This window comes from Phyllobates terribilis, unplaced genomic scaffold (genome assembly GCF_046119375.1).
Source record: "Phyllobates terribilis strain yellow unplaced genomic scaffold, ASM4611937v1 Scaffold_2__4_contigs__length_985480577, whole genome shotgun sequence".
Classification (NCBI taxonomy): Eukaryota; Metazoa; Chordata; class Amphibia; order Anura; family Dendrobatidae; genus Phyllobates; species Phyllobates terribilis.
The window spans coordinates 362,219,394-362,243,380 of record NW_027362762.1 but is presented as its reverse complement, the minus strand read 5'-3'; the positions used below and the strand labels follow the sequence as shown (position 1 = coordinate 362,243,380).

Below are 23,987 nucleotides of genomic sequence, written 5' to 3'. Positions count from 1 at the left end.
TGCCCCCAACCACCAGCTGCCTATTTGTACCTGGCCGGACACAACAATATAGGGAAGCCCTTTTTTAAAAAAATTATTTCATGAAATAATTAAAAAAAAATTGACGTGGGGCTTCGCACTATATTTGTGTCCAGCCAGGTACAGCAGGCAGGAATGGGCTGCCCCCAACCACCAGCTGCCTATTTGTACCTGGTTGGACACAACAATATAGGGAAGCCCTTTTTTTCTTAATTATTCCATGAATTTCATGAAATAATTTAAAAAAAAAATGCGTGGGGCTTCGCCCTATTTTTGTGCCCAGCCAGATACAACTAGGCAGCTGGGGGCTGGAATCCGCAGCGCAGGGAGACCCAAGCTTTCTGGGCCACCCCCGCTGCAAATTGCAGTCCGCAGCCGCCCCAGAAAATGGCGCGTTCATAGAAGCGCCATCTTCTGGCGCTGTACCCAACTCATCCAGGGCCCTGGTGCGGTGGCTCACTGGGTAATAAAGGGGTTAAGGCCAGCTTGGCATTATCAGCTGGCCCTAAGCCCAAAATTCATGGGGTCACGCCAATATTAGACATGACCACCATGAATTTCTAGTAAAGTATTTAAAAAAACACAACACCCAGAAAAAAGTCCTTTAATTGAAATAAACACACAATTCTTTATTGTTCTAAATTAAACCATACTTACCATCACGCCCATTCCAGCTGAAGCCAACGATCTCCTGCAATAAAAGTAAAATAATAAAGCAACCTCATCCTTACCTTTCCATGGCTCCCACGGACAGCTTCAGCTCTGCTACATCGAGATGACAGGCTGGACCGCAGCAGAACGCTGCCATCCATCCTGTCATCCCGCAGACACTGAGAAGCGCAGGCATACTTCCACTCCTCAGTGTCTGGCTGTGACGGCATCCAGATGAGCCGAGGTCATGTCCAATGAACTCCGCTCACTTCATGTACGTCACTGACAGCGTGGGAAAATTCTCCTGCACTCAGCACTTCAGCGTGAGAATTTTCCCACGCTGTCAGTGACGTGCATGAGGTGAGCTGAGTTCATTGGACATGACCTCACCTCATGTATGTCACTGACAGCGTGGGAGAATTCTCACGCTGAAGCGCTGAGTGCAGGAGAATTTTCCCACGCTGTCAGTGACGTGCATGAGGTGAGCTGAGTTCATTGGACATGAACTCGGCTCATCTGGATGACGTCACAGAGAGACACTGAGGAGCGCAAGCATGCCTGCGCTTCTCAGTGTCTGCGGGATGACAGGCTGGATGGCAGCTTTCTGCTGCGGTCCAGCCTGTCATCTCGATGTAGCAGAGCTGGAGCTGTCCTGGGAACCATCGAAAGGTAAGGATGAGGTTGCTTTATTATTTTTCTTTTATTGCAGGAGATCGTTGGCTTCAGCTGGAATGGGCGTGATGGTAAGTATGGTTTAATTTAGAACAATAAAGAATTGTGTCTTTATTTCAATTAAAGGACTTTACTCTGGGTGTTTGTGTTTTCTTTTAACTTTGACTATGGGGTTAGTAATGGGGGTGTCTTATAGACGCCTCTCCATTACTAACCTGGGCTTGATGTCAGCTGGCATTATAAGCTGACATCAACCCCAACCCTATTACCCCCTGCCACCGCACCAGGGCAGCGTGGAAGAGCGAGGCTAAGTGCCAGAATTGGCGCATCCTATGGATGCGCCATTTCTGGGGCGGCTGACGGCTGGTGTTTCTAGCCTGGGAGGGGGCCAATATTCATGGCACCCTTCCTGGGCTATTAATATCAGCCCCCAGCTGTCTGCCTAGCCTGTGCTAGCTATTAAATTAGGGGGGACCCCACGTCATTTTTTTGGGGGGGTCCCCCATTTTAATAGCTAGTAAAGGCTAGGTATTCAGCTGGGGGCTGATATTAGTAGCCTGGGAAGCTCCGTGGGTATTACCCCCTTCCCAGGCTTCAAACATTTGCCCCAGCTGTCTGCTTAACCTCCGCTAGAGCCTAAAATTAAGGGGAACCCCACGCCAATTTTTTTTTAAATAAATCCTTTATTTTAACACTAAATGACAAGTACAGTAATCAACACTGTCACTGTACTTCATATATATGTGACTGACATGTTTCTATCTATCTAATCTATGTGTGATTCTCTATTCCTTCTATTCTAAATTGTCGGGTACAGATGCTGAATTGCCGGCCGGCTTTCTTAAAGAGACGGTGCACGAAAACACTAATATTTTTTTTAATAAATCCTTTACACTAAATGACAAGTACAGTAAGCAACACTGTCACTGTACTTCATATATATGTGACTGGCATGTTTCTATCTATCTAATCTATGTGTGAAGCTCTATTCTTTCTGTTGTAAATTGTCGGGTACCGGTGAATGCCGCTGATGAATTGCCGGCTTTTCATGTCATTCTACATTATTCTTAGTTGTTTTACTTCATGTAGAATTAACCTACAAGGAAAGAAAGGGTTTATTTTCATTCCGATATTTGTGTCCCATTGACTTGCATTGGTTTCCGGTATCGGAATCGGCGATATCCGATACTTTTTGGGTATCGGCCCGATCCAATCCGATACGATATTTCCTGATATCGGAAGGTATCGCTCAACACTATTGGTAATATTCCCTATGGAGTTTCACATTTATTGCGGACTTTTACACATAATTCTACCATTTCATTGTGTTTTTTTACTTTCTGAACAATCCGAGACACAATAAAATTCACATTTCTCTTGACAAACAGTAAATCAGAAAATGACATTTTTAGAATTGCTTCATTTACATTTTCACAGTGAAAAAGATCTGCTGGGGCTCCAGCACAAAGCATTATGATGAGTGCTTCATAAAGAACCATAATGTATGGGGCACTACTCTATGGGGTACTACTGTACCCCTGTGTGCCTCACATTACATATTGAAGAATGCAAAGGTACTATTAAAAAAATGGTGGCGTTTTCCATCATATGCAGTAAGGCAGTACGTCATCCATACAGTCTCCACGCACACATTCTGCTTTATAAATGGGACCTAAAACTGGTTATTAATCCACAGGTTTATGTAAACTTTCACTAGTTTGCTGCTCCTCTACAGACCGCAATAGGATAGACTTATCAAAACTGTTTTAAAGAAAGACATTTTTTGATCCCTATAGCCACCAATCACAGTCCAGCTTGTTTTACTATAGCTACTTATAAAGTGAAAGCTGAATTCTAATTCGTTGCCATGTTCTACAAAAACGGTTGTTTTTAGACAATTTTGCTAAAACTGCCACAAAGATTTTGTACATTACTGCCCCTCTTCTAAGTTTGTGGAGAGTGACAAGTTGGTGAAAGGAAACTTATAGGCCATGCAATGCTCCTCTGAGAAATTAAATATGCAAATAGAAAGGAAGTAAATGGAGTGTCTCGCTTGGCTTTTATTGTAAGTCAGGTGGCAAGGCTCATTAAAGGGTCGATTTGACTTTTAAAATTGCCACGTCCAATAGGTGGCGCTACAGTTCTCTGATGTATTCTACACTCTCTCTCTTCTAACTCACTTAGCAGGCCTGGATTCACGAGAACACGAGTGGTCTGCTCATAAACAATTTATCTTAAATCAAATGTATTCCATATGTTCACATCATGGTATATGTCATTTACCACAAATGGTGTTGGTATAAACAAAGCAGTCACACACATTACCATATTACAATTCAGATATTCCACAAAACATCAGACGGAATAACATAAGGCATAAGGTTTCCTTTGGATCTGAATGCCAGAACATTATGTCAACCTAGGGCAGGAAACTAGAGGACAGAACAATCGCGTATGCTGCATAAAGCTTCGTTATCTATTTATTGCTTTTTTTTAGTCACTATTTCTTGACCTCTGGAAATCCGTGTTAAAAAGCTAAGCACTGACATTTATAAACTGCTGCTCCACATGTTGTGACTAAGACTGGAAGTTGATTTCCTAAATTAGCGGAAGTAGCAAGTTAGATAAATACATAATGGAATGTACATGATGCAACGAGTGAGAAGCATTATAGGCTGAGGGAATTGATTTATACGTTTTTCTCAATACTTTGAAGGGATTGTCTCAATAAGACAACTGAATACCACATTAAGGTACATGGATGCCAGAAGCCAGAGAAAGATCCTCTACTTGGGGCTCAGTCTATAGACCACATCGAAGAACTTGTCATGGCCATATATTACATGGTCATTGACCGAGCACCATATAATACCAAACTTCCCCTTCGGGAGGTTCTATACAGGGGAATGAATATATGTTTCAGACCACAACGACTTCACAGGGCAATGCTAGCTGACTTACTGTTCTAATGGGAACAGCTGTGCACCTGGAAGGTTAGTTGATATGATATCACCCTTAGGGAAAAAAGTAACCATTGTTTTAACTTTTATTTAATAAATCAGCAACACAAATGAAAATAAGCAACTCTGTAATATATCTTATTAGAGAAATCTGCTTCTTTCTCCTCCTTAATTGATATTTAATTTCATGGATAAAATCTTTAAAAGGTTAGTCCGGCACCTGCTTCTATCTCCACCCTTTGACGACATCTTGTTGCACAGTTAGAAGAGACGGCGCCGGCGATAGAAGCAGAGTATGGGGCTGCGCTCACCTCTTTCGCAGCTTCTATCTCCATTGATCCAGAACCTCTTCAGAGAATAGCAATGCAAGAAACTATAGTAACTGCAGCACTGCCCCGATGACGTCCTGTTCTAAGGGCGATAGACGCTGCGGTGAAGTGAGTGCAGCCCCAGCCTCCTGTGTAGTGCAAGAAGTGAGTGCAGCCCCAGCCTCCTGTGTAGTGCAGGAGGTGAGTGAAGCCCCAAACACCTCTTAAACGAAACATCACAGAAGTGATGTAGAAGAAATACATTTAGGGAATAGCTAGATAGGGAAAAGCATAAAGTATTTTATAATGAAGCTGAGTACAAAAGTGGTTAGGGTGTAAAGATAGATATTTAGAAAAGACAATTTAGGTACTGGATCACCCCTTTAAAATCTGTGTTCAATGTTCACCAAGATAGGAGATAACAGCTGATGCTTCTAAAATTTTATAGAGGGAGGACGAGAAGGCAGGCATAGATATTCTGCTGTAAGTTCTCCTGAAAGAAAAGGTTCATTTCTCAACTTTATGAGCACAAACTGTCATAATCTATCTCAGTAATATAAATATCTGTATTCATTGAAGACAGATTTTATCTGTGAATTAAGAATTTTGAAAATGAATGATCAGTCCAAGAGGAGAAAGAAACAGATTTCTTTGATAAGATATATTACAAAGTTTATAATTTTCACCTGTACCATTCATGTGTATTTATAAAAAGAAAAATGTAAACAATGGTTAAATTGTAATAATTCAACAGTTATATGAACATAGGACTAAACCTGCACTGGGGAATGATTAAAAGGTTTGTACCATGTTCCGAATTCAGGAGCGCACCCGCTTCCCTGTCTGCCAGCTTCCCGCTTGCCAGGGGGTGCTTCTGATTGATTGGCAGTTCAGACCAGTGGCATGGTTGTGCCTGTACTATTAACTCTCCATTGCTGAAAGCATAGGCAGCATCAGGGGCACTATCCAGTAATCCAGCCAGTTTTAGAGAAGCGCTTTCAAGTTCTATATCAAAGAGCTTGTAGGCGATGCACTCCTTGCCCTAGGAGACTGGTCACTTCTGACAGACTGCAGCGGTGGCCAATAACTTTGGCTGTAAACGGTATCATTCAAAATTCCTCCATTCCTCAAAACAGAGTATTTGTAAACAGCGGTAAATTGCAAAGTTACTTGTTTTTATAAGATCTTTGAAATTTTACCATTTAACAAGATGACACAACCCCGTTAGAATGTCTTCAACAGTTCTTACACAGTACATGACGCCCGGTCTGTCCACATAGATAAATTATATAGATGGGGCCATATATAAACAACCCAGCCACCTGCATATTGTATATTTATTTGAAACGTTAAAACTAATTTCATAGGGAAAGTACATGTTGTACATACAATCGGAATATAATGGAAACATTGCAGTCTACATAGAGAAAAACAAACAGGCCACTAATCTCATAATTAACTTTAAATATGAAAAATGGCCAAACAAGCAAGACAGAATAAAGAAGCAAAATGCTGGAAGCGATGAGTAACTGGCTGTCACATTGAAAAATAACACTGTGCTCTGTCGAGGGTAGGGTGAAGTAGCTATAAGGTGAATGATACCATTTTTTCCTCTTAGAGGATAATAAAAATTGCATGAAATTCTTAGTCGTTTTTTAGATCAAACCCAAACAAATATGCATGTAACAAGATGGAACTAAGTCCTGACCCTTCAACAACACAACATACTGATTTTATGCAGATGTATATATAATACATGTCACCTCACCAAATATAGCCAAACTGCAGGAGTACAAATGTAAGGCCACATTCACACATTCAGTATGTGGTCAGTATTTTACATCAGTATCTGTAAGCCAGAACCAGGAGAGGAACAATCAGAGGAAAAGTATAATAGAAACACGTCACCACTTCTGTATTTATCACCCACTCCTGGTTTTGGCTTACAAATACTGAGGTAAAAAATGTGTGAAACATTTTAGACACATCTTCAGGCCTCATTCACACATCTGTGAAAAACGGAACTGGTGTCATCAGTGTTTTCCATCAGAGTGTCACCAGTGTGTCATCTGTGTGGCCATTTTTACTATCAGTGTGTCATCAGTATTTTTCCACGAATGGCTAAAGAAATACAAAGCTTTTCCTGGAAATCTCAGAGGGGCAAACACACCGAAACATATGCCTGCAAATGGAATTTCTGGTTTGGATTCTTATTTAAAATCATGTGGCAAGGCACTTTTCAAGGCCAATATTGCCTTTTAGGATTGCTACCTCCAATAGGTGACACTAGAATTCCAGTTCTCTACCTCACTGAAAAGGCTATTTGAATTGCTGCACGAGGGGTGTTCAATAAGTTATCTACCCCAGTATGTTCTGTCAGTGTTAGGGCTCTTTCATACGTCCGTGTTTTGAGTGAGTACATGTGGTGTCCGTCTCCACACGTACTGGAGGAGACCCTGACATACATAGACCCATTCAAATGAATAGGTCTGTGCACATGTCAGTGTGTTTTCACGGACCGTGTGTCCATGGGCAAAACTCGCTGACATGGCTGTTTTTTACCTGCAGTACAGGCCGCAAAATGTCCCGCATACTTGCACAGTGACGGTGCAAGGATAACATCCATGTGTCATCCGTGTGACACGTACCGGCACCTGATAATCAGCGATACAGTTCGCGCTGTTCCCATGTGCCGGGTGCTGAACGCTGCCCTCATTATTGTCTCCTGCAAGCGCTGAGATCAGCATGAGCAGGGGACAATGTTGACAGTTGTATTTTTCCCCCACTGTGTCCAGCAAGTGTAAAAATAATAAAATAAAAAAACATTATGCTCACCTTTACCTGAAGCCATTGTCCCCTGTAAAAAAGTAAAATAAAAAACAACCATAATACTCACCTGTCTGACACACTGTAATCCATTTGAACGACAATTCTGCATCAGCATCTGCGGTGGCTTGATGCGACCACACACCCTGAGAAGCAGGGGAGAATGACTCGCTGCAGCAAATGCTCCCCTGAACTGCGCTGACCTCTGCTCCTCAGCACGTGCGGTCAAATTGATTTACAGCGTGGGACACTTATTTCATCTTCGGACAGGTGAGTATAAGGATTTTTTTATTTTATTCTTATTTTTACACTAGGAGACAGCGGGAGCAGAATACTACTCTCAACATTGTCCCCTACTGGAGCTGATCGCAGTGCCGGCAAAGGACAATGATGAGGGAAGCAATCAGCACCAGGCACTTGGGAACAGCGCTAACTGTACCGCTGATTCCCAGGCGCCGGTACTTGTGATACTGATATGGCACATGGGCGTCACACATATCATACACACGGACACATGTACACACAGACATAGATATCTCCAGTACTGTTTTTTCCAGTACCAGAAATATCCGGACGTGTGAAAGAGCCCTTAGAGAGCTGAACTTTTTTGTGCATGCTGAGACATGTCTATAGATGCAACAGACACAATGGAGGTTCAGGCTGGCTGATGAAAGCACTGGAAGTGACAGGATGGCAAGTGCAGTACAGTTTCTCTACACAGAAAGTGAGGGATTTGGAGCTTTGTTCCATTATTAAATTCCTTATAAAGGAAGAAAAGGAGCATAAATAAATCCATGAAAAGATGATTGTAGTACATAGTAATGATGAATCTTCCTACTACCAAGGAACGTTTTGGGCCAAGCAGTTTAAATGCGACCCGCATCTTCAGAGGAAATGTGGAGGCCATGTTTTTGGACAATCGTTGGGTCGAAGTCATTGTTGTAGCTTATTACTTGGGTATTTCAGTTGGCATGGTTTCCAGTATCCTTCATGATGTTTTGATAATGTCAAAGGTCAGTTTTCAGTGGGTGCCATGAATGTTGACGCCAAAGCAAAAAAACATGTCGCCAGCAATTTAGCCAAGATAATTTAGACATGCTTAGAGAAAATCTAGGAGACTTCTATTCTTGAATTATTACGGGTGATGAAACATGAGTTCAGCACCATGATCCTGAGACCAAACAAGAGGCCATGCAATGGAATCTTCATTGCCAAAGAAATTTTGTGTCAAGCAGTCAGCTGGAAAGTTCATGGCAACAATTTTTTGGGATACAGAAGGCATTTTATGCTTCAACAATGAAGGCATTAGAAAAAGAAACCCCGAGGGAAGTTGCCGGCAGATGTGTTGCTGCTTCACAGCAAAGCGCCAGCTCACAAGTCTCGCAAATCACGAGCTGCTATCAGGGAATACAGCTTCATGGAGTTTAATCATCCACCCTACAGTCCAGACCTGGCTCCCAGTGATTACTTTCTATTTCGGAACCTAAAGAAATTTCTGCATTGACAATAGTTTCCTAGTGATACTATAGTCAAAGGGGCAATAAGAGGGTTATTGCAGCAGCAAGAAGACTCCTATTCTGAGGGCATACAATCACTGAAGGTAAAGTGGAATAAGTGTGTTGAAGTCAAGGGGGATTACACTTAAAGTAGTGAATTCAATTTTCCCAGAAAATTTTATTTTCATATTCAGGCAGATAATATTGAACACCCCTCATACATGATAATTCATATAGTATTGTCACTAATAGGAAGAACAGGATGTCAGTAAAGCCATAATATTATAAAGTCATTGAAGCACAGCACACAGTGATGTCATAACATGTGGGTGTATTGCACACAATGATGTCATGGAATAGGAATAATGTTATAGAACAAGTATAATTAACATAGTAATATCTGAATAAAAGGATACTAAATACAGAAATGTCACAGAACTAGGTGTAGCATTGCTGGGAAGGACATGGTTAAATCCAAGCTCTGCAGTGTTTGATTAGAAGCACCTGCATGGTTTCTCTAGAAAGCATGAGGCAGATTCATTGTAGGACCAGCCAGGATGTGAGCTGTAGCTGAGAGAGAGACATGATGGGGTCTCCCTGAATGGAGTGACTGAGGAGTCAGTCGGACAGCTGGATGTAGCAGAGGCAAAAGTGTTAGCTTGTGAATGCACAGACTGTGTGCACCAGACTGGATGTGTCTTGGAACTGAGAAAACTCTACACAGGCCATGTATAGAGAACCGCAAGTATCAGTGGTTGGTATGGACAATAGGTGTTTTGTCTGACCGTGCTGGGGCTAGCTCAGCCGTGTATGAGTAGCCAGGGTCAGTTCTGTTTAGAAGGCTAGGGATTTATGTTTATGAGTTTGTTTTTGATGCTGTACATCCTGTGGAAAGCAATAAAAATCTGCACCTGTTTAGACCAAAACTGCATTGCCTGTGTGAACGCAACCTAATGCCTACCAGAGAGAGTGAATCCCTACAATGGATAAAGAAAGCAATGATGTTACAGTACATAAATAAAGAATGGCGTGATATAACAGAACAGGCACAAAAATACAGTGATGTTACAGTACAGGGCTTAAATCAGGGGTCTCAAACACGTGGCCCGCAGGCCGCATGCGGCCCCTCCGGCTGCTTAATGCGGCCCGCAGACACCATAGACCCCGATCGCGGCCCGGTCCAGGAGCCGCCGACATCAGCGCTGTAGTGCAGTGTATTGCCGCGCAGAGACTGGCTCTCTGCACAGCAATACCAATGCCAGCCGCCGGCCTATCAGAGGCCAGCAGCTGACATCTGCATCCTAGCGCAGTGGCGTATGATGTCACTGTCATGCGCAGATGTCAGATGCTGGCCTCTGATAGGCCGGCGGCTGGCATTGGTATTGCTGTGCAGAGAGCCGGTCTCTGCGCGGCAATACACTGCACTACAGCGCTGATGTCGGCGGCTCATGGACCGGGCCGTGATTGTCAAGGGGTCTATTGTGCCTGCATACTGCACGTGCAGAAGGACGCCGAGGGAATGGAGGATAGGTGAGAAGAATCTTTTTTTTTCTCTGTTATGTGTACTATGGGCACCTGGATGGGGGGGGCATTCCTACAAGATGAGGACCAGAATGGGGCATTCCTACAAGATGAGGACCAGGATGGGGCATTCCTACAAGATGAGGACCAGGATGGGGCATTCCTACAAGATGAGGACCAGGATGGGGCATTCCTACAAGATGAGGACCAGGAAGGGGCATTCCTACAAGATGGGGACCAGGATGGGGCATTCCTGCAAGATGGGGACCAGGATGGGGCATTCCTGCAAGATGGGGACCAGGATGGGGCATTCCTACAAGATGGGGACCAGGATGGGGCATTCCTGCAAAATGGGGACCAGGATGGGGCATTACTACAAGATAAGGACCAGGATGGGGCAATTACTACAAGATGAGGACCAGTTCAAAAGGTGTACAGAAAAAAAATGGTATCAGTAAAAATGTCACTTTGTCATGCAAAGAATGCGGCCCGCCAAATTAAATTTTTTTTTCCGTGTGAGGCCCATATACCCAGCTGAGTTTAAGACCCCTGGCTTAAATGGAATGTGTCATTATATAAATCAGGTTTTTGTAGTAAATATATTTTTTAGATATATTTCCTGTTGTTTCAGAAAAAACACAAGTACATTAGCGCAATTAACAGATTCTAAACTCTTATCTTTTGTATTAAAGTATCTAATGAGCATGTGCAAAAGTTATTTTAAAGGAAAGGGAGCAGAGTCAGCTATGACATTGCCTTGTATGGTTAGTGGATCCTATGCTATTAGCTGTGTATAGAGGTGTTTTCTATCATTGTAATCTTGCCTCTGATAATAATGAGCCTGCTGGAAACTCTTCCTGAAAGTATAAATCTAAAATAATCCCAGTGGCCAGTGTGAAGGTTGTAGAAATTCTAAGTTTGCTTATTAATAAAGATTGTGATATAAAAAAACACTTAAATTAAAAATCCAATATTCTCAGACCACAATGTCTGGACTGATTTTTGGTCTCCTCACCTGAATTTTACAGACTTGTAGGCATATGTCCAGCCTCTGATGATAAGGAAACTGATGTAAGGTTTTTTTTAATATTGTGATAAAAAACAAAACAAACGTAATACAAAACCCTGAGTTAAAAAATAAGTTGTTTTGTGACTACTCATTCCATTAAGAATGCAATGATCGTCACAATATAGCAAGGATGAATTCAGTAATGTCACAACACAAGGATAATAAACACCGCAGCATAATATAGCTGATGCACACACGTCACAGAATAGAGGCAAAAGAAGTAATAATGAATAAATGAATGAATGTTTGAGTACAAGGAAAATAAGCAAGGTAATAAAGAGAACGTATTGTACAAGCAAAAATGTCAAAAATGCCAGAACAATATACAATAATATTATATTGCTAAAATTACTGAAATTCCCTTGTGTGGTAGAGTGATACCCTTAGTACCCAGCGCTCACATGTGACTGCAACCTCTGCAACTCCTAGAGTTGAGCCCCTGTAGATTCAGATGGGAACTATTTACCCTATGAGGCACTGCAGGAAAAAACGAAAACTTCCTGCTGGAATACCTGCACCATTTACAGCTGTGAAACACCCCGAGATCATCTTAAAGCATTACGCCACTATTTTTTTATTGATGACCTATCCTAAGGATAGATCATCACTATCAGATCAGTGGGATTCTGACACCCGGTACCCACACTGATCAGCTGTTTTCGGTGCCGGCATTGGCTGGATGTTAGTCATTGCAGAACTGGACAGTACAGCTCTTACCACTGCATAGTGGCCCACTCATATTTTCCCGAAATCGGCGCCAAGAGCAGCTGAACGTAGGGGTGTCGGGTGTTGGACTCTCAGTGATCTGATATAGATGACCTATCCTCGGGAAAGGTCACCAACATAAGAGTAGTGGAGCCAACCTTTAACCTCAAGAAAGCTTTTCAGCAAAAAGAGGTTGTTAACCACTTTATCTTATTCTGTGGTCACAGATTTGCACCTTAACTAGATGGCCCATTATCTCAATAATCAGCCTTCTTCATTTGGCCCGGTTTCCTGCAAAACAGGATTGTCAGGTGACAGGTTTCATCATCGCTGTTCATCTTTGTATTTCTGCCAAGTGTTTTTTTCCTTTCAAATGTTATAGCTAATCCTAATAAAATACATTTTTTAAAAAGTAAAGTGCTGTACACCTTTTATGGATTTATTAAAAGTAATATATAACGTGCGGGGAGGATTATTGGTACAAAGACATTTTTTTATATATATTTTACTCAAGGCTCTGATTTTCTGGAGAAATTTGTTCTTTTTTAGTTGCTTTAATATTTGCACCTTATTCTCTATAAGCTTTGCACCTTTTTTAAAGTTGGCTTAGTCTTCTAAATCTTTTTTTAATTTCCCTCTACAATTTTGCTTACCAGATTTATGAAATTCGACTTTCCAAAATTTTGCAATTTTTTTGGTGCATCTCACTCCAGTCCCTAGCTGGAGTAAGGTCTCTGGTGGATTTTTATTTTGCCACATTTTGAAAACTAATATGCAACATTTTAAAGGACTATGCGTCATTTCTCTACAGAAAAAAAAAAAAAAACGTTTTTTTTTATTTTTATTTTGGACAAAATTAATCAACTCCTTGGGATATTTTGAATGATTCAGTGCAAAAAATGTCAACAAACATCACTAAACAAAAAATAAAAATCACTAAAAAAATAAGCAACTTATGAATAGGCTTTTACTTTGAAAAGTTAAAAGTATGAGTTATACATATCCCCGGGTCAGAGCCTCGTTCCATACACTAGCTACATACCCTCAGTCAGAGCCCGGACAACCCCTTTAAGGCTATATTCACACACTCAGTATTTGGTCAGTATTTTACATCAGTATTTGTAAGCTAAAACCAGGAGTGGGTGATAAATACAGAAGTGGTGACGTGTTTCTATTATACTTTTCCGCTGATTGTTCCTCTCCTGGTTTTGGCTTACAAATACTGAGGTAAAAAACTCACCAAATACTGACAGTGGGGCCGTAGCTTAACTTCCATCACCATAGGATGCCATACTGATCTAAGTGCCATTCACATGAATGGGGCAGCACGGTGGCTCAGTGGTTAGCACTGCAGCCTTGCAGCGCTGGGGTCCTGGGTTCAAATCCCACCAAGGACAACATCTGCAAGGAGTTTGCATGTTCTCCCTGTGTTTGCGTGGGTTTCCTCCCACACTTCAAAGACATACTGATAGGGAGTTTAGATTGTGAGCCCCAATGGGGACAGTGTCGGTAATGTATGTAAAGCGCTGTGGAATATGTTGGAGCTATATAAAAAAAAAAATAAAGATAAAAAAAAAAAAAAGACATGAAGTACAGGCATCTGGGTATTGTAATACAAATATGGACACTAAAATGCAAATGGCATTATGTCCTTCTGTATGAGACCTAATAGAGAAAGATGTTAATTTTCCTTAAAATAATAGGAAAACTTTAAAGTCAATCATTTGCTAAAAAGCTGCTGTATATGTGTGTCCTTTCCTGCCTGAGTATCATTCAGTATCAATCCAGCTCACCCCTCACCTCTCCATAAAGAGTTAGCCTACGTCCCCACAATGAACTTTTGGAGCGTTTTTAACGCTGAATATGTTTGCTGTGTCTTAGGCTAAGTGCCCACGATGCAGAAATGCTGCAGATTTTTTCTGCATCTCCCTGGCAGGAAAAACGCATGCGGATTTTACATGCGTTTTTCCCGCCAGGTAGAAGCGTTTGTCAAGCGTTCTTCACATGCATTTCTGCATGCGGGTTATCAAGCGCTTTTCCAGGCGATTTTAGCATCACTTGGAAAAGTGCTTGACAACTTGTTCACACTATAAAGATCCATGCAACCGGCATGGATTTATATAGTGTGACCAAGTAGTAGTTAAAAAAAAGAATAAAAATGGTAAAAAATAAAGGAGACTGGGGGCCATCAGAAGGTGAGTATATGTTTATTTTTTATTTTAAATTCTATTTTTTACAGGTTCTATGGTACCCAGGTCTGGAGGAGAGTCTCCTCTTCTCCAGACCAGGGTACCATCCGCACATTGAATCGCTTAATATCTGCATGTGTACATGTAGTCATGCGGATATTAAGCGATTCAATGCAAGCCAATGGCGGCAATTACGCTGCGTGTCCGCAAAATTATGCTGCGTATTTTTCCGCAATGATAATCCGCAGCAGAAATTTCCGCAGCATGTGCACAGCACATGCGGATTATCATTGGGGACCATGGGACACGTATTACCAAGCGGTATTTAAGCATTTTGCGTGAGGAAATTCCACGGCAAAAACGCTTGAAAAATGCATAGTGGGCACACAGTCTTACAGTTCCAGCAAAGTGGGTGGGATTTATAGAAATCTCATGCTCACTATGCTTTTTTTCACTCAGTGTAAACTGACCTGTGGTGCGTGTTTCAAATCCACAGCAAGTCTATTTCTCTTGTGGGTACAATGTGTTTACTGTGCAGATTTTCCCCAAAGATTTACATTAAATAATAATAATAATCTTGTTATTTATATAGCACCAACATATTCCGCAGCGCTTTACAATTCAGACAATTTCCAGACATTATCGGCACTGTTCCCATTGGGGCTCACAATCTAAACTCCCTATCAGTATGTCTTTGGAGTGTGGGAGGAAACCAGAGAACCCAGAGGAAACCCACGCAAACACGGGGAGAACATATAAACTCCTTGCAGAGTTGTCCTTGGTGGGATTTGAACTCAGGACCCCAGTGCTGCAAGGCTGCAGTGCTAACCACTGAGCCACCGTGCTGCCCTATTAAATGCAGAAAATCTGCAAGTAAAATACGCACTTGCATTTTTAGCGATATTTCACTGCGGAAACGCAACAAAAATGCATGTAATCCACATCTAAGTATGTTAACAAAGTTCTGTCAAAGCTGAACACCAGGAAATATGAAAAACAAAGGCGCTTTATTTAAAGCATGACAAACCAACTAGAGACGCAGCGTCTAAAACACGATAAAAACGCATGTTAAAAAAAAATCACAATGAAAAACCTCAAGTAACCTAATTTAAATAATAGGTGCAGAAATTCTGCAGCATCAAAAACTCATCGTGGCAACGTAGCCTTACAGGAGATATAACCTGACGCCTCACTGCAAGGTGGGGTTTGAGCTTTTTTTTATATCAGAGTGGATGGTGAGTTCAGGAGGCAGGGGATGAAGTGGCTCATCAGTGGAGAAAGAATCTGATTTATTTGAGAAGATGTATTCCAATGCTTCTTACATTCACGTATACTATTTATGCAAAGTTTGCTGAAACTACAGTGACCATTTAAGACCACATAACAAATTGTTAATTCTTGAACAAATTATGTGAAAAACAGGTTGACATTTAAAAAAGAAAAAATTCAATATAACTACCTAGTCTATATATATATAATCGTCTTATCCCGTCTGTCTGTCTGTGTGTCTGTCTGTCCAGGAAATCCCGCGTCGCTCATTGGTCCGCCAGCGGCCAATCAGCGCCGGGGGATTTCTAAAAAAAGATGGCGGCCGTTAGCGGCTCATCTGCGGGACGGAGCTGAGCGGCGATGCAGCCGGGAGATGACCGGCGCGAGGCGCTCATCTCCCGGCCGGCAACAGCAGAAGGAACCCGACCGCCGGACCCATCTGCGGGACGGAGATGCAGCCGGGAGATAAGCGGCGCGAGGCGCTCATCTCCCGGCCGGTAGCAGCAGAAGGACCGCCGGCGCCGCTGACCTCCATGCAGAAGGGAGGACCGGGGAGCGGCGCTGCGGGTCGGGATACTTCTGCTGCGAGCGCCCGCTATGTCCCGGGTTCTCGCAGCGGAAGTATCCGCACAGGCAGCGCCGCTCTCCCGTCCTCACCAAGACGATTCGATGATTGGTCGCGGTCTTCGGACCCGACCAATCACTGATCTTAGCGCAAAACTTAAACACTATTGTGCTGATTGGTCGCCGACGCTGCCCGCGACCAATCACCGATTTGGGCGCCAAATTTAAATATCGGCCGCGACCAATCACCACAGCGGTGTTTAAATGTGGAGCCAAGATCGGTGATTGGTCGCGGCCGATATTTAAATTTGGCGCCCAAATCGGTGATTGGTCGCAGCCGATATTTAAATTTGGCGCCCAAATCGGTGATTGGTCGCAGACGCTGACCGCGACCAATCAGCACAATAGTGTTTAACTTTGGCGCCAAGATCAGTCATTGGTCGCGGGCCAAGACAGCGACCAATCACCGATTTGTGCGGCAATTTTAAATAGCGTCCGCGACCAATTGGATGTTAGTGCCGCTGCCTGTCCGGATACTTCCGCTGCAAGAACCAGGGACATGAGCGGGCGGTGATTGGTTGCGGCCGATATTTAAATTTGGCGCCCAAATCGGTGATTGGTCGCGGCCGATATTTAAATTTGGCGCCCAAATCGGTGATTGGTCGCGGGCAGCGTCCGCGACCATTCAGCACAGTAGTGTTTAACTTTGGCCACAAAATCAGTGATTGGTCGCGGGCCAAGTCCGCGACCAATCAACGATTTGTGCGGCACATTTAAATAGCGGCCGCGACCAATTGGACCCGCAGCGCCGCTCCCTGGTCCTCCCTTCACGCCCTAGCCGCATGGATGTCAGCGGCGCTGCCTGTGCTGATACTTCCGCTCCGAGAACCCGTGACATGAGCGAGCGCTCGGAGCAGAAGTATCCGGACCCGCAGCGCCGCTCCCCGGTCCTCCCTTCACACCCTAGCCACTGATGTCCCCACAGTATCTGCATGGTGTTACAAAGGTCCGGACATTTGTGTTAAAAATCGCTGATTGGTCGCTGGCGCTGCCTGCGACCAATCACCGATTTGGGCGCCAAATTCAAATATCGGCCGCGACCAATCAGCACAGCGGTGTTTAAATGTGGAGCCAAGATCGGGGATTGGTCGCGGCCGATATTTAAATTTGGCGCCCAAATCGGTGATTGGTCGCGGGCAGCGCCAGCGACCAATCAGCGATTTTTCACACAAATGTCCGGACCTTTGTAACACTATGCGGATACTGTGGAGACATCAGCGGCTAGGGTGTGAAGGGAGGACCGGGGAGCGGCGCTGCGGGTCGGGATACTTCTGCTGCGAGCAGTCGCTCATCTCCCGGCTTCTCGGAGTGGAAGTATCCGCACAGGCAGCGGCGCTCCCCGTTCCTCACTAATACGATTCCGCTCCCCGCTCCTCACCAATAAGATTCGCTGATTGGTCGCGCTCTCCGCACAAGACCAATCAGTGATCTTGGCGCTAAAGTTAAACACCGCTCTGCTGATTGGTCGCGGCCGCTGCCCACGACCAATCACCGATTTGGACGCCACATTTAAATAGAGGCCGCGACCAATCACTGATCTTGCCGCGACATTTAAACACTGCTGTGCTAATTGGTCGCGGACACCAGCCGCGACCAATCAGCGAGCTTGGCGCCAAATTTAAACAACGCTCTGCTCATTGGTCGCGGACGCCAGACGCGTCCAATCAGCGAGATTGGCGCCAAATTTAAACAACGCTCTGCTGATTGATCGCGGTCGCTGGCCGAGATCAATCAGCAGTATTGGCGCAAAATTTAAACCCCACTCTGCTAATTGGTCGCTGGCCGCGACTAATCAGCGATTTTGGTGCCAAATTTAAACACGCTCTCCATTCCTCACTAACACGGTTCGCTGATTGGTTGCGGCCGCCGCCCGTGACCAATCGGCGATTTTGGCGCCAAATTTAAACACCGCTCTGCTGATTGGTCGCGGATGGCGGCCGCGACCAATCAGCCAGATTGGCGCCAAATTTAAACAACGCTCTGCTGATTGGTCGAGGCCGCCGGCCCCGACCAATCAGCGATTTTGGCGCAAAATTTAAACAATTCTCTGCTGATTGGTCGCGGCCGTCAGCCGCGACTAATCAGCGACTTTGGGGCCAAATTTAAACCCCGCTCTGCTGATTGGTCGAGGCCGGCGACCGCGACCAATCAGCAGAGCGGGGTTTAAATTTGGCCCCAAAGTCGCTGATTAGTCGCGGCTGACGGCCGCGACCAATCAGCAGAGAATTGTTTAAATTTTGCGCCAAAATCGCTGATTGGTCGAGGCCGCTGGCCGCGACCAATCAGCAGTATTGGCGCCAAATTTAAACACCACTCTGCTGATTGGTCGTGACTAATCAGCGATTTTGGTGCCAAATTTAAACACGCTCTCCAGTCCTCAGTAACACGGTTCGCTGATTGGTCGCGGCCACCGGCCGCGACCAATCACCAATATTGCCGCCAAATTTAAACACCGCTTTGCTGATTGGTCGCGGTTGCCGAAAGCGACCAATCAGCGATTTTGGCTCAAAATTTAAACACCGCTCTGCTAATTGCGCCCTGTCGGCCGCATACCTATTCTAGAATACTCGATGCATTAGAATCGGGCCACCATCTAGTATATGTAAAAACAGAAATCTTGCAATTTTTTAAAACTGGACACTGTTAGGCAAATACTTCCTGTTCTGACTTTTAGCAGTCACTATCATTACAGGCAGGTTTACAATATATGGATAACCCCTTTTAAATACAGTAGATAACACAGGATCCACCATTCACAATAGGTGATGGTCACAGCTCACATCATCCCCTTTGTGTCATAATGACCTTTGTCCAGATTAGAGTATGGTTAGAAAGCTCTCCTGTATAAGTGAATGAGTGAGGCCGGGGTCACACGAGGGTCTGACACGGCCAAGTGCTATTCGATAAAACATCGTATAACACTCAGCCCAATGTTATACCATAGAGCCATAGAGCAGTGCAGATAAGTAATTATTTTCTCTTGCCAATTCAGCATGATAGAACAATTGCAGCATGCTATGATTGGCAGTGAGACTCGGCTCACACGCTCCTCTACAAGTCTATGGGTGCGCGTGAAACATTGGACTGTACTCTGAGGTCATCGCAGAGCAGCCCGATATATGCCGAGACAGGCAATGGAGGAGATGGAGAAATTACTTCCTCCGTCTCCTCCGCACCTGTGCTGCAATTCTCTCATGTGAGAGGATTGGAGTTCAGAGAACTGACACTCGGCTCACGCTCGCGGCAGAGCTGGAGCCGAGTGTCATTAGCATATTAAAATTGGCTAGCACATTAATGAATGTTATTCAATTCATATGTTTCTTCCTCTGTCCATTTATGAAGCAAACTTGTACTACTGCAGTTATTCTCTTCTTTAGCCCTAATTCCAAAAAATGCCAATCGTGATGCTGATTGATCAAGGAAAAGCAGCAACAGTCATTATTACAGGGGTGGTCTGGCACCTAAATTGTATTTTATAAATATCTATCCTTACAAACTTTTGTAATTTGCTTTATTACACAATGCCTACACTTTTCCTTATCTACTTAATCCCTAAATGTTTTTTTTACCGTACTTCCTGTGACATTTCATTTGAGAGGGGACTCAAAAGGTGACATCACCGGAGGCTGGGGTTACACTCACTCCCTCCAGGTCTGCATGACCCGGAACGTCTTTAGAGTGGTAACGTTACTGATGTCACCGATCTTCAGAGTCGCCTGGTCTCACACAGCACAGCGTGACCCAGAAGTGGCTGTTGGCAAAACCTATGGAACGTCAGAACCAAACTCCATAGGCATTGTACGTCGGATTCGCTGGACTTTGTCGGATTTGCAAGACTACGTCTGACTTGAATGGGAATTTTTTTTTTTCAATAAAGTGATGAACGAGGGAAAGTGTCTTTTTGAGGGAAAGTGTCTTTTTTTATTTTTCTGTGTTTGTGTATGTTGTTTTCAGATTTCCATTTGTGGACTACGTCGGATTCGGTGGACTATGTCGGACCTCCGTGGAATTTTTTTTCTTTTAATAAGGTGGTGAACCAGGGAAAGTGTCAAGTAGTGTTTATTCCAATAACGTAGGTTTTTCCTTTTTATTACTGGATAGTAATGGGGGGAGTCTGATAGACACCTCTCCATTAATTGAACCAGGCATTGATGTCAGCTGTGTTTTTGGACACTTCACAGCAGACACCAACCCGAAGCACCATTACCCTGATTGCCAAAGCACCAGGGCATCTGGAAGAGCCAAGGGGAAGCACCAAAATTGGAGCATCTCATGTGATGCTCCACTTCTGGGACTGCTGCGGGCTGGTATAGGCCCAATAACCATGGACCTTCCCAGCCTGTTATCAGCTCATAGCTGTATGCTTTACCTTTGCAGGTCACAAAAAATGGGGGTGACCACACGTCATTTTTATTTATTTATTAGGTTAATAGAAAACTGTACAATAAGCTCCACATGCAAGGCACTAAAGGGTGCAATTTAATAGTGTGTCGTGGGGCTGTGAAGTTATATATCTGCCGGGTATCTATCTATCTACTATCTTTGCACATCTTTAAAACACATAAAAATCAGTAATTTCTTGTACCATTATTAAAAATGCATTCGTGTCACACGGATGTTACACGGACATGTGAAGATCACTATAGATTTTAATAGGCAAAGAGCAGAAGGATCCAGCGATGCAGGCTGTTAGTCTTGTATTAACAAAATATAGCTTTTATTTGAGCCATTAAAAGAGCAAATTTACTCCATGTTAGCACACTTGGTTACAAATGTGTACAGCTACTTGGAAACAGGACTTATGCGTTTCGACTTTCGCCTTAGTCATGGTCTAACCTCCTAGTCTGAACACAGATCTATATGTCTGAAGGGGTGTAACAGCATAGTAGTTTGATTGGTCAAAAAGAGGACATCATTAAAAGCAAATTAAAGCAACAGATGTACCTGAATACACAATGACACAGTGAATAGAGATAAACTATGACAAGCCTATGCTGGGGGGAAAAAAATACACAAAAAGGGAGTTAATATCCCTTTTTTGGTGTGTGGGTTTTTTTTTTGTTTTTTTTTAAAGGTATACTGTACTTTTAAAAATATGTTCAGTGACATTGGGTTTCCGGATCCCACCTCCGATATTGGAAGCTGTCTCAAGACTCTTTCCTGAGCTGAATGAAAATGATGACTCCCTAAGGATGCCAGTCGTGACTGTGTGGCTACTATTATTTTAAACTGTTTACCAGTGAATTCCAAGGTAGATATACAGTATATACGTAGCAGTGGTATTAAAGTACGTCAAAAAATTATTTTCCTTGTGCATTACTCACCTTGCTACATATGTGCTAAAAGCATTACAAGCAGGCTTCTGTGTTCTCCGGGGACCACAGAGGAGTACATTTACAATACAGCCCACTTTGGAAATGGCATAACAATGCTCATGTATGATTCATATGCAGCAGCCTCTCTGCCCCAATGACTGACGTGGGTGTTATATAATTCCTCAGTACAGACAATAGCAGAAGTCACTTTCTTTTTGCCACTTGTTAATCGCTTTGAATTAGAGAAGAATTTCAAATCAAAGCCAGCATGACGCTTGTACTCCACTATAAGGGCTTGTGCAAACGACCAAATGTTATTTTATGGGGCACATGTCCGATTATTTCTTTGGACAGACTCTGACTCACAGCATGCTTCATTTGGATCCGATATTCGGATCGCACTCGGCCATGCAAGTCAATGAGTTTGTGGAAAAAATTGGACCGCACTCAGATGACATGTGAGTATGGTGTGATTTTCATGGATTTACAGAATGGAAAAGATGGAGACTTCCCCCCCCCCCCATCTTCTCCTCATCCGAGAAAATCGAATCACACTATGATGAAGCTCTGATCAGTGTTTGATCAGAGTGTGATTATCGAATCGATTTTCTCGGATGAGAGAAAATACAGTTGTGTGACCCTAGCCTAAAGCAGTTTATTTGTGTTGTTGAAGGGTTTTCCACAATTAGACAACCCCCTCTTAACTAAAATTAAAAATAAAAATGGCATTCTTGCCTGATGAAATACTAAAAGGCTGCAGCCGATCATCAGCCGCTGATTGCTTGCAGCGGTCATGAGACATAACAATGACCCAGCACTAACATTAGAAGAGACACCGGTTCAGAAGGTATGTGTTTTTTTCATTTTATTATGGATCGTTTGGTTGTTAAGAAGGGGTTGGCCACTAGTGCACAAGGAATCCATCCCAATCCACATGCGGCAGGTCATCTGCCTTTGACACAGTGGACCATGCCCTCTTACTACAGACTCTCTCCTCTCGGCATCACAGACTTGGCCCTATCTTAGATCTCGTCATGCTTAACAGACAGGACATTCAGTCTCTCCCACTCACACACCACCTCCTCATCTCGCCTCCTATCTGTCAGTGTCCCCCAAGGTTCAGTTTTAGGACCCCTGCTCTTCTCCATCTACACCTTTGGCCTGAGACACCTCATAGAGTCTCACGGTTTTCAGTATCACCTCTATGCTGATGACACACAGATCTACCTCTCTGAACCAGATATCACATCTTTACTAACCAAAATCCCACAATGTCTGTCCGCAGTTGACACGCCCCCTGGGGCCGTGGGGTACTCGGTAGCCGGGCCGGTCCTTTTCTGGGGTAGTCACGATGGCAGTGATCCGGTCCGTGGCCCCGGGTGGTCAAATGAAGGAAAAGTGTAATAGTCAATTTTGGGGAATGTATTTGTGACGCCACCCGTGGTATGCGGCTATATGGGGCCACCGCTGCGGTGCAGATCCACTGGAGCTGATGGTGATGCAGCAGAGTTGGTTCAGCTCTCCACAGGCAGAGCTAAGCTCCAGGGCAGTATATGATGAATTGTGGAGGTAGATGTTTTTGGTGCAGTGTAATGCAGGGCTGAGGGCGCAGATAATGACCAGACAACAAATTAATGGCGGTTTCCTCAATCTTTACTTGCGGTTTGTCAGAGCAGACCGGGGCACTGGTACTAGCTGGTGGTGGAGGACCGGGCGGCCTAGAAGCAGTTTGGGAATCCACCATGCCAGGTGGAGTTGTAGGCCTTCCCCTGCGCTATTCTCTTTGGCCCTGCTGCTTAAAGCTATGGTCCGGCCCTCGTTCCTGAGCAAAATGTCTATTTCTCACCTGTATGGCAGGCAGCTCGGGCCTTCCTCAAGTGTCGCTCCTTCGTGGCGGCGCTGGGTCCTAGGATGCTGCTGATCCGCCGGACGTCTGGTGGGGCCAGGAGACCTACAGTCTCCTGCCCTCCGGATTTAGCTGCCGGGCCTTCAGTGCCCGCACAACCACGGACTCCGGTGTCCGATTCCCTTGCGCTTCTCTCTGGGGCGAGCTTGTTCACAGCTCCCTTCCCCAGGTTCTTCCTCGTCTCTCTCCTGTCTCCAACTCTCCTTCAACTAACCTTTTCTAACCCCGCATCCAGCTTCCAATTTAAAGGGGAGGAGCTCCCCTTTCTGGTCTGGAGCCAGGAAAGTATTGGATGCTGGTATACCTGATCAGGGGACCCCTCCTTGCTTCTAGCCATGGCATCACCCCCTGTGAGAGAGGCAATGGCACTGTGGCAACCGGACCCCTGGGGTGCCACACTATCTCATCCTTCTTCTCTGCCAGATTTCTAAAACTTAACATGGATAAAACAGAATTCA

The 23,987-nt window shown here is 44.1% G+C and overlaps 1 protein-coding gene across 3 annotated transcripts in view; it reads right to left on the bottom strand.

The window, feature by feature from the left end:
• Nucleotides 1-23,987, bottom strand: part of ARHGAP6 (Rho GTPase activating protein 6) — an 807,277-nt gene that overhangs the window by 276,734 nt on the left and 506,556 nt on the right. The gene's annotated exons all lie outside the window — the stretch shown is intronic.